This window comes from Mauremys mutica, unplaced genomic scaffold, assembly GCF_020497125.1.
Source record: "Mauremys mutica isolate MM-2020 ecotype Southern unplaced genomic scaffold, ASM2049712v1 000820F_np12_subseq_148531:176088_obj, whole genome shotgun sequence".
NCBI lineage: Eukaryota > Metazoa > Chordata > Testudines > Geoemydidae > Mauremys > Mauremys mutica.
In genome coordinates this window covers 15,156-24,606 of record NW_025423058.1, presented here as the reverse complement: position 1 = coordinate 24,606, position 9,451 = coordinate 15,156, and the positions used below count along the sequence as shown (strand labels likewise).

Sequence of the window (9,451 nt, the reverse complement as noted above, 5' to 3'; positions counted from 1 at the left end):
GCAGGGTGAAAAAAAACTTAGAAATGCTGCAGATTGAACCCAGGGCCTCATACATGCAAAGCATGTGCTCTAGCACTAAGCTACATTCCCAGAGGGGTTGCAGCTTATACTCAGAGCTGTCCTATATAGGTTACACTCAGAGCCCTCCTGTTTCCAGAGCATCCAGTGGCCTAACAGCAGCATGGGGGACACATTCCCTGCTCTGAGGCCAATCCTGTGGTCCTGGAGGCTGCTGGTTCTTAGGGGTCACTTTGCAGTAGGGCCAGATTCGATGTGTGGGGCAGAGAGAGTGGGTGCCCTGGGCTCAGGGTGCAGAGATACATCAGGCCTCTCCACAGCATTGGTGTGGGGGGTGCTGCTACCTCCTGCTGGAAGGTAATGGGAGGGGAGGGGCGCTGTGAGTCGCTCAACACCTGACCCTGGTGGCAGAAGTGCTGTGGGAAGCTCCAGGTGTTTCTAGGATCTGCTATTGCCACCTGCCTGTGAAGTCCAGCTTTCCCCAGCACATTCACTGCGATGCAATTGGGTCACTGTTTCCAGGGCTGAAACAGCAAAGAATCACTCCCAGTTTCCCTTCTATCGGCAGCAGGATTAGCCTGTGTCGGTGGTTAATGAGGTGGATCTAGTTGTAGATTGTTATTCATTCCCCACCTTGACAATTCACACAGTCCCTTTCCCATGCAGATTCCCAGCACCTCGGTGATCCTGGTAGCAGGGGTTGGGGCCTGAGATTTTCATGGTCCTTTTTCCCCTCCACCTGCAGTGATCTCAGCTTTTCCCCCATCCCAGACAATCCATGAAATAACAACAGGGGCATAAAGACAGAGGGGAGGGAACATCTCACGGCCAGGGCTGGATGTGCCCAGGGCCCCCTGCTTGTCCATTGTTTCCATGGAATTTGGCCCCTTGCTTTACACAAGGGACAGAGAAAGATCTTGCTGTTCCTGTGTCTGTGCAAGGAAAAATTGTGCTTCTGTATGAAAGAGAGGCAGGAAATGGCCCCATGATGAGACAATATCCTCAGGATTAAGACCTAAGGACTCAGGCTGAGAACTGATAGAAACTGCACTCATCTGGGATTTAAACAAATTGTCTTCCATGGAGCAGGGCCAATTCCAGCGTTTTTGCCGCCCCAAGTGGAAAAAAAAATAAAAAAAGCTGCAATCAACTGCAGCTCTACCTCTGCCACTTTTGGCCTCAAGTCCTTCCCTCTGAGAGGGACGAATTGCTGCTGAAGCCTCCCCTTTCCATTGACTGCCCCAGGGACCTGCTTGCTGTGCTGGTGCCTAGAGCCAGCCCTGCCATGGGAGACACTGGGAAGATGGGGAATCAGGAAAATTACAAATGGATTTGTTTATGTTGTAAGTGAAGGAATAACAGAAGCAGTTTTGGTTTATAGTCACTTTTCCTGACTGGGAATTGAACCCAGACCTTGGCAGTGAAGGTGCCAAATCCTAGCCACTAGACCACCAGGGAGGTGATGAAACTACTTTTTTTTTCTCACTTATGTTACACTTTCTTAGGCTACTTTCCATCCAATTTCTGAAGCTGCTCCATTGTCCATTCCCTGAGGGGCTAAGAGCAGGAAGTGAAGGAATCCTGTGCTCAGGGTCACAACCCTCAGCCCAACCCAAGCCACTGAAACAAACTCAAATCATGCTTCAGCTTCCTCCAGCAGGATCACAGAGCCACACAAAGAAAAACCCATCAGGAACAATCCTCCTCTGCCTTCATTTACCCCATCGCAACCCTCTCAGCAGCCGAATCTTGTGGGAAGGACACTGAGCTGATAGGAGCTCTGGCACAGAGACCAAGGGAGGGGTGTTGCTCCCCCTCAGTGGGAGCTGATCACGTTCTGACTCTGGAAGAGGAGGGAACGGCGATGGCCACATGGTAGGGCCACTATTGTACCACAACATGGTTCTTTTATGGGGGATGACTCTGAACATTGACTGATCTCCACTCCCTTGGATTTGAAGAGATGTTTAGTTGGGCTCTTAGGAGGCTGAAGCAATGTTATGGATGGTGACATTACGATTGAAGGGTTATTTTAATGTTGTAGAAATTGTTAAAAACACTGAGCTTAAACTGGAACTGCCTGTTATTAAAGGCTGGTTTCCCCACCTCAGTTCCATAAGCACTGCTAGAAACACCCTGGCTTCTCTCCTGCCTCGGTGGGAACTGGAGGGAATCGGCCCCTGCTGCCCTTGGCTCCAGGCTGGTTTTTCTGGGGAGGGGGACGTGGAATTGATTTGTTTGCTGTTGAGAAGGGAGCCAGGCCAGTTCTCAGGGAACGAGAACTCCCAGCATCTTCCCAGCCCAGCCCAGGCTGCTGCCCTGTCCCAGCCTCTGTTCCCCTGGGGGCCCTGCGTGTTTGACTCTACAGCAGGCCGGGAGCAGCAGCTGAGGCAGAGGACAGCCTGGGCCGGGCAGATCAGAAGGAGTTTAGCAAGCAAAAAAGGTAAAATGGCAGGAAGTATTACCTTGGATCTCGACGGCATTTCTCCATTGGTCTGTATGCGTGGGGGCAGGGACACTAACACGTCCTGCTGCTTTCGTTATTTCTAAGGGCGGTTCAGGTTTTTCATTCTCACACACGGTGCACAATGCAGGACTCAACCTTTGGCGTAAACTAAACAAGCTGCTCAAAGATTCTGGCAGCCACAATGAGCATTTGGGTGAGAGCTCAGACCTGCCCCTGTCCCATAGGGAGGGGGACATCTGTGTGGGGACTGGAACCACTGACCTACCTGCTCCTAATTCCAAAACGTTCAGTAACTTCTGTTATCAGTGCCTGTGAGTGTTATTTAAAACCATAAGAAAAACCACACTGGCCAGACCAAAGGCCCAGCTAGCTCTGAATCTTGTCTTCTGACAGTAGCTAATAGCAGGTGCCCCAACAACCAGTCAACATGGCACCACTGGGAGTTGAAACCCAGGTTCTCCTGTTTACAAAACAGATGCTTTAGCCAGCTAAGCCATGGTGCCTGTGGGTAACTATAACATTGTGTCTGCCCACACCTGACTCCCTGCCATCACCACTGGGGCCTGACAAGCTTTGCTTGTGTTTGGATTCTGCAAAGCAGAGGAGCAGGTGACATTTCCCTTACAAGTTGTGTGTGAGTAAATCTTTGGCCAGGTCTGCACTACAAAGTTGTTTCAGCAGAATTATATTGCTCAGGTGTGTGAAAAACACACAACGCTACCTTGATCAGCAGCTTGTGGCTGGTGCACACACTGCAATGCCATGTCTTGCGACAAAACTGCCCTGTTTTGCTGACAAAATAAAACGACTTCAATGAGAGGGCTAGAGCTTTTTGCAGCAAACTTAAATGACAGAGTAGACGCTGCTGTTCATTATAGCACCCATAACTGGCCTCCTCCAGTATCCCACAATGCCCGCCGTGAACTCGCCTGCCCTGCATTCCTGCTACAGAGCCATGGGCCCCCACCCCTTTCATCGCTCTGGGAAGTTCTGACAGCTGAGCCTGCTGCTCTGCTCTGGCAGCCAGGAGCAAATCACTGCCGTGGATGCTGCTCTCTCCCGCACTGCGAACACAGAGCAGGGCGGCAGGAGCTTCCTTACAGTGTAGGGGGGCCACTGGCATCAGAACTGTGACACACCCATGACACCCCTTCCCTCGAGGAGGCTCTTACCTTCTAAACAGGGACTGCTGTTTTCTAGTAAAATCACTAAAAGGGAAGGAGAAAACTCGAAAGAGGTTCCCCCTGGCGCTCACGTACCTGAACCCAAATACTCTCTCAGTCCTCAAAGAGAGACCTGGAGAAGGAGACTGGCTGGAGCAAAGCCACAGGGTCTCTGAGGTTTCCCTGGCCCCTCGCCCCTGTCCTGCCTGCTGATGTCAGCATCTCTCTGTGAGGTCACCATCTCCCCACCACCTTTGACCAATAGTCTCCGGTCCTGCAAAAGGCCTTTGTGATGTCACTGCCACACCCCTCCCTTGCTGTGCTAATGTCCTGCCCCTGGCCAGCACTTTGGAGGTTTGAGCTACTCCCTGTGGATCACCCCACTCAAGGAGCGTTCGTTCTAGGAAGCAAGCCGGTTAGACAGTAAAACATCAGATGCTGCTCCCAATGCTACACTCAGTTTTTCAGAAATTAGTCAACTTTATGGCCAGAAGAGACCATTAGAGCATCTAATCTGACCCCCTGCATATCACAGGGCCTCCTGTATGACACAAGAGCTACTTTTGGGGCAAACACATTCCAGAGAGGCATCTAGTCTTCATTGAATGACATCAGGAGATGGAGAATCCACCACTTTCCTTGGTAGCTTGTTCCTGAGGTGACTCATCCTCACTGTTGAGTTTTTGTGCCTTTTTGTAATTTGAATTTGTCTTTTTTCACCTTCCAGCCATTGGGTCTTGTTATGCTTTTCTCTGCTAGATTAAAGAGCCCTTTAATACCCAATCTTTTCTCTCCATTAAGGCCCTTCAACACTTCAATGAAGTCACCTTTCAATCTTCTTTTGATAAGCTGAACAGGTTGAGGTGTTTCAGTAGCTCACTAGAAGGGATTTTTCTCCAGCCCTCAGAACATTTGGTGGCTCTTTGCTGTCCCAGCTCCAATTTCACAACATCTTTTTCAAACGAGGACACCAAAACTGGAAGCACTATTCCAGTATCAGTCTCACTGATGGCTGTGTCACCTCCTGTGATGTTATTAACATAATCTGTAACTCTATAGATCACCGTTGCGACCGCTGTTCTATATTTGCAGCCAATATGGTAGAAAAGGTTGTTGTCTAAGGAGTGTATGGAGAGGTTCTGATTGGCTGATTATAATGATGCAATCTCTAGATGTATATCTTTTTTGTAGTTGACGTTATGCATATTGGCTCTATGCTGCCCGTATTTCAAACTTGTGCTATGCTTCCGGGGAACACCCCAGCCAGACAAGTTGGTGTCAGTTCTGCCTAGCCTGCTTGATGGCTCATTAAGGACCATGAGCTGTACAACTGACCCATTGAGAGAAGGCAGATTCGCCTTGTGACTCAGCAAGGTATGCAGGGACCTGCCTATGGACAGAACTCTAAGGTTTTTCTATGCCACGTGCTGGATAGAGTATCCTTGGGACAAAGAAAGCAAAGACCACATGGCAAGAGATTATAAAACGCTGATGCCTCGTCTTTATCTTGTCTTCAGTCCTGCTTCGTACCTCTGGAGGGACTTTGCTACAAACTGAAGCTCTCTACAAAGGACTGAATGACCCAGCCCAGCTGTGGATGGACTCCAGAGACTTGATTTGAACCTGCAGTTTATCCTCTCACTGCTACAAGCCAGAACCAAGAACTTTGCTATTACTGTATGTGAAGGGTTCAAATCCATGTGCATTTTTATATAACAACCTGGTCTATAGATTGTGCCAGCTCTTTTCTAGACCCAAAGTCCAGAGCATGATCAAGGGACCAGAGGCCTAGCAAATAGTGATCAGCTAAGAGAAAGCTGGGTAAACAGAAAGCCTTGCTTGCTAAGATAGGCCTGGTCAGCAAATTGCCAGGTGTTGGAGCGAAGAACTAAATAATTGTGTCTTATTCAGAGTTGCAGATTGAACAAAGAATCCCTTTTCCTATTGTGTTAGTCTCTTCTGTAGGGAGATGTTCTTCCCACAGATGCAACCTTGAGTTTATGAGAAGTAGGCACATTTCAGTATAAGATATGGCATCCTTCCACCTCCCTTCCCAGGGACCAATGCCTTGCCTTTAGACACACAGAAAACAATCTTTATTGCCATAATACTTTCACTGTTTCTTTGCTTTAACCTCTAGGAATGTACCTGTTGGACAATCAAAAGAGTTGCTCCATTGCTGTGGACCTCAAATCAGAATTCAACATATTTTATACTAATAACATTTTATCAAAGTATTAATTAAATGTTCACTTGCTAACTTGAGACCATGTGCGGAGACATTATGTAACCTGTTAACCAGTGGATACTGTGCTATCTTGTCTTGCTGCAAAACCTATCCCGGGGTGTGGAAGTGCCTACCCCGTCACTTTCCCCAACCCATGGAAAACCTATATATTCTATCGTAATCAATTGACTGGCAGTGTCTCTGAGCCTAATAAGCAAGGTGACACTCCGCCAGCGCTGTGTGTAATAAACTCCTATTCTTGACCTCTACACGGTGTAGATTTATGTCCTTCACAGACACCTGCTGAATAAAGAGGAGATTCAGCATCCAGCACCCAGTGGTGCCTGGCTGAATGTGTCTCTTCTCCCCACAGCTTGGTGATCTTTTGAGGAAATGGAGAAGACTGCCTTTGCCTAGCTGTACATTGCTTGCAAAAGAAACAGGTCTTTTTGGTGACAAGTGTTGAAAGGAGCCACTAGACAAATGTGGAGACAAGAAAAACATCCCCCAACTGAACTTGCATCTGTGGATGCTGAAGCCACAACACAGAGCGCTAAATGCTATATGACTGCAGCTGTTGTCAGAAGAGTCTCTACCAAAGCTTTTTTCCACCAGCAGGGGCCTCTCTGTGCACAGAACTCCTGGTAGCGTGATGGCAGCAGGCAGTGGAGAGCTCTATTTCGGCATCTCTTTGTCTCTTTTGTGGTGAACATCTGCAGTGACTGTTAAAAGGCCTCTAGATAGTGATCTTTGGGAAGAGCTGGCTGAAGAGCCTTCCTAGTAACCAGGAAATCCTGGCTTGGCCTGACAGTTCTTCCTTGCTGAACCTAATGTCTCTGTTGGCTCCTTTTTTGTGTCTCTTCTCTTAAAAAGAAAAGACTTGTCAGCAGAATCCTTCTAAGTGGTGGTTCAAAACAGAGAGAGTCTTCCTTGCGGCTGAGTCTTGGTGCCATGGGGCATGTCTCACCACTGCAGTGCCTCCTGTTGGCCGTCCTGGCAATTAGCTCTGGTCCCCCGGTGCGCCTTCATCTAGTGGCGTCTGGCTGCCATCTGTTCTATCATTAGGACCCATGTCGCTCTCAGGACTTCAATGTCCTCTTATGGACACAGCCCTCTGGCTGTGCCCCACTCAGTTCTCTCCCCCCTTCCAGGGGGCAGCTGTCCTCTATCCAGACACTTGCCTCAGTGGCCAGCTGCAGTCCAGGCTGTAGCCACCTGTGTCAGCGGCGACTGAGGCTAAAGGGGTGCACCTCCAACCCCCCATCTGTTTCCCTGGACCACTTCCCCACAGACCTAGCACCTTCCTCTGCCTTTGTATCAGGGCCTCAGTCTGGCAGCAGTCAGCCAGGAGGTCACTCATGCTCCCCTTACCCACCCAGCACTACTCCGATCATGGTGCCCTCCCTTCAGGGCAGCCAATCCTCCCTCCTCAAACTCCAAGGAGTGACTGACTCTTGCTGTGCTGAGCAGCCCTTTATATATGGGCTGCTCCAGCAAGCCTACTCCTGATTGGCTCTCCCAATAAGCACTTTCCTGATAGGCTGGGTTCTGCACAGCCTCTGCAAGGCTGCCTTAATCTTTCTCCTGCTTGTCTGGGGGCAGACACCCCACCACACTTGGAAAGCGGCAAATGAGAAGTCTAGAGCTGAAGGAAGGGTTACCATGACTCAGAACTGAGCCGAGGTTGCTGCGACTGAAACACAGATCACTAACCACTATATGATCACAGTGGCTGGTGGGAGAAGCACATGTTAGAAGCCCTCTGTCAACTCAGCTGTGGCTTTCTGTGCACGGAGAGCCAGGCACCTCAAGGTCTGCAAGTCTTGAGGGACATGGGAAACGTCTGTACTTTGGAATTTGCAGGTATTGTCCTGGGCCATCACTTGGAACAGTTGTAAACACTTTCATGAGATAGGCACCATGGCTTAGTTAGCTAAAGCACCTGTTTAGTAAACAGGAGATCCTGGGTTCAACTCCCAGTGGTGCCTTGTTGCATGGCTTTTGTCTCCTCTGCTCACATTTTCCTGTGTCTTTCTAGGAAACAGAAGAGACCTCCCTTGGTATCCAACTAATTGCTTGCTAAGGAAAAGGCTTCTTTGGAGAGAAGCATTGGAAAGAATCAAATCACAAGTCTGGAGCTGATGAAAAGGCTGCTGTGACTGGCATTGGCATGGCGGTTGCTTCGACTGCAATTGCTGCAACACGAGAGCCTGTGCCACACGTCCTTGTGATTCGTTGGGGATGTCCACACACAGAGGCCATGTCGCCTTCCTTTTGATTGTCAGTGATGAAAAATGGAGCAGCTGGGAGAAAAGTGCCAGAGAGCGGCACCGTGGCTAAGCTGGCCAAGGCACCTGCCAGGTAAAGTGGAGGTTAGGGATGCAGCACCCAGTGGTGCCTTAACAAATGTGTCTGCTCCTCCCACCTTTTGGTCAATCTTTCGAGGAAGCAGAGAAGATGCCTCTGCCTTGCAGCGCAAATGCTTCCAAAAGAAACCGGTAGTGTCGGCAGGAGGCACCTAAGAAATGTGGAGACAAGGAAAAGGTCATCGTAACTCCACTTGCATCCATGGCTCTTGAGGCCACAACGCAGAGCACTGAGCACTGTACGACCACAGCGGTGACAGAAGGGGCTTTTCCAAAGGCATTTTCCACTAGCAGGGTCCTCTCTGTGCGCAGAATTCCTCATCGTTTGATGTCTGCAGGCCCTGGAGATCACTATTTGGCATCTCTCTCTCTGTCTCTGTGAACATCCACGGTGGCTGTTGAAAGTCTGTGATGGGATCTGCAGGATGCAACCTGAACAGTGGGACCCCTGAGCCCTGTGTCCCACCGCCTGGGCTCCCTCTCACACTGTGATGCTGTGACAGGCTGCGAATCTCTGGCACATATTGCACTTACACAGACATCCACAGGTAGGGGCACATCCAACTGAGTTACATGAATGCTTCTCCCAGCCACTCACAAAACTAACGATAGATAGAGAGCCTCCCGCCAATTCCCCAGCTCTGCAGTCTGGCACCCCTGGATCATACCATCTTGTCCTAGTCAGAAGCCTGATCGGTGTGAGTTTATTACCCAGTCCTCCCTTCCCTCATTGTGAACAGTACATGCACCAGCCTTCTAACTGAGCTGAGATTTCCCATGGACTTCAAGCAAAATACGGTATTTTCAGTAAAGTATAAAATAGATTTATTAACTACAGAAAGGTGGAGTTTTAAGGATTTATACATGGTTGGCATAAAAGATCAAAGTAAGTTACCAAAGGAATTAAAGATAAATGCACAAGCTAAAACTTTACACCTTATTACACTAGGCAGTAGTTAGGACAAGCAATTTTCTCACCCCACTGGATGTTACCATCCTAAATCCATAAAAAATTCCCACTGAAACCTGGACCAGTCTCCTCAGATGACTTTCATCCTTTCAGGATTCCTGCTGCTTCCAGCATACGTGGGGGAGGAGAAAGGCAAAAACATGATGCCACAGTCTCCTATTTTATAGTCTTAGTTCAAGTGTCTAGAAGACAACCTCCAAGGGCAGGGGAGGCCAAGCCACAAGCCTCCAAAAGGTGATA

The 9,451-nt window shown here is 49.1% G+C and overlaps 3 non-coding genes across 3 annotated transcripts; 1 reads left to right on the top strand and 2 right to left on the bottom strand.

Annotated features, from left to right (window-relative positions):
• Positions 1-1,404: 1,404 nt before the first annotated feature.
• TRNAE-UUC lies at positions 1,405-1,476 on the bottom strand. Its single transcript has one exon. It is a non-coding gene; the product is annotated as a tRNA-Glu (tRNA).
• Positions 1,477-2,913: 1,437 nt separating this feature from the next.
• Positions 2,914-2,988, bottom strand: TRNAT-UGU. The gene has a single exon. It is a non-coding gene; the product is annotated as a tRNA-Thr (tRNA).
• A 4,801-nt stretch (positions 2,989-7,789) lies between these two features.
• TRNAT-AGU lies at positions 7,790-7,863 on the top strand. The gene has a single exon. It is a non-coding gene; the product is annotated as a tRNA-Thr (tRNA).
• Positions 7,864-9,451: the final 1,588 nt, after the last annotated feature.